A 2,082-nucleotide genomic window follows, 5' to 3' on the forward strand; every position below is an offset into this window, starting at 1 on the left:
GCATCCTTTTACTTGCTTTTTAGCTAGAGTTAACTAATATATACTATAAATAAAGAAATAATTCTTCACAAACTAACACTCTGCACCATCTTTTATGCTAGCCTCCATGCATCCAGTTTTGAGTCATCTGATTCCAGGCCTATCTCTGGCGCACGTCTTAGTCCACTAGAGCTGGTGAGTACTTTATATAACCACCAGTACTTTATATTATGTTGTGAAATGAAATTGGCCAAAAATACTTGGAATCAGTACTTATATATGCTATGATAATTATCATGTACACCTAAATAGACTAATAATTTAATATGAAAGCAGATTATTTTATATTGTTCAAATGTAATGGGTAATATCTAATGAAATACTTCTATAATTTACCTATAGTTTGATAATAAAGAAGAATTTTTAAAATATATAATAACTTGGTAAGCAATATTTCACAATATTTTTGCTTTCTTAGTTATACATACATATTTTCTTAAGTTGTATGTACAAAAATTATATGTATAATTTATATTAAAGTTATATATCTTATACATGTATAAAAATCATATATTTATATGTAGTCTCTTTATATATACACATTTACATATAAATATATGTAGTCAAAGATTTATTACAAAAAAAGTAACAAAAATCCAGTGATCTCCTGTCCCCTTATTCTTCATTGTTCCCCTCTCAGTGGCTTTCACTTTAAGCTCTTTTGACGCATCCTTTTAGCATTTACATCCAGACTTCCCAATGCCACACTGTCTTGCTGCTTTCTGACTTATGAACTTGAGGAATTATCTAATGACTTCTAAGGAAGATGAAGATTTTGTTTCTGTCTTTTTGCCTCTTATCATAGTGCGTTCACCTTTTCTATTCCCATTATTTCTCCCATATAGATATAAAACTTTGGTTAGATCTGTTCTCTCTGACTATGATTACATAAACCTGTTCATAGTTGAGCCTTGAGTTAATGATAAATTCTCCTTTCCTGCACCACTTTTTGTTTTCCCTGGCATTAATAATTGCCTTACTTTTTAAGTTTTGTATTATTAGTATTTCAAATTTCAACCCCAGACTCATCCTCAGTGGTCTTAATCTCCTTTTATGTTCAGGCACATGAGGCATTCTATGGATTTACCTCCTTGGAGATCTCTTCACACGTCCTGCCCAACCACTTTCCCTGAGCACAGCTCTCCTGGGATGCCCCTCACCATCCTCCTGGGGAGATGGCTTCTCCTTCTTGTGCTGGCTTTTTCGTGGTTCCTGTGTCTCAAGTCCTCTTTCTTGATTTTCTATGGATTTGGTAGAGCATTCCCTCCCATAGTTTCTTGAGAAAGGGTACATGGGAAGTAAATTATTTGAAACTTTGATTCCTGTTTTTTCCTCGCTGGAAGTTCGTCGGATGTTTCTCTTTGTTTCTAGTGTTCTGAAATTTAATGACAATGGTCCTTTGTGTGAGTCTATTTTTATCCATCATGCTGGGCACGTGAAGGGCCCTTTCAATGTGGAATCTCATGCCTTTCAGTAAACATGGATATTAATTGAATATTTAATATCATCATAGTGTCTTACCGACTTTTTTTCTGTTTGCTTTTTCTGGAATTTATTGTTCAGATGTAGGACTTCCTGGGCCAGGTGTGGTGGCTCATGCCTATAATCTCAGCGCTTTGGTGGGCCTAGGCAGGCCGATCACCTGGGATCAGGAGTTCAAGACCATCCTGACCAACATGCTGAAACCCTGTCTCTACTAAAAATACAAAATTAGCTGGGCATGGTGGTGCGTGCCTGTAATCCCAGCCACTTGGGAGGCTGAGACAAGAGAATTGCTTGAACTCAGGAGATGGAGGTTGCAGTGAACTGAGATTGCACCGTTGCAATCCAGCCTGGGCGACAAGAGTGAAACTGTCTGAAAACGAAAAAAAGATGTAGGACTTTATGGACTGACACTTCAGTTTTCTTATTTTCTCTCTTTTCTGTTTCACATCTTTTTGTGGAAGAGACTGTGTTCTGATCCCTTTATTGAGTTTTTTAAAATTTCTGCTATCATATTTTTAATTTTCAAAAGTTTCTTTCCCCTCTACATTATCTCTTTGT

The 2,082-nt window shown here is 35.9% G+C and overlaps 1 protein-coding gene across 1 annotated transcript in view; it reads left to right on the forward strand.

The window, feature by feature from the left end:
• The window catches only part of ARMC2 (armadillo repeat containing 2), a 126,825-nt gene that overhangs the window by 11,098 nt on the left and 113,645 nt on the right, over positions 1–2,082 (forward strand). The window lies entirely within an intron of this gene.

Source organism: Mandrillus leucophaeus, unplaced genomic scaffold (assembly GCF_000951045.1).
Source record: "Mandrillus leucophaeus isolate KB7577 unplaced genomic scaffold, Mleu.le_1.0 Scaffold160, whole genome shotgun sequence".
In the NCBI taxonomy this organism is placed as follows: Eukaryota; Metazoa; Chordata; class Mammalia; order Primates; family Cercopithecidae; genus Mandrillus; species Mandrillus leucophaeus.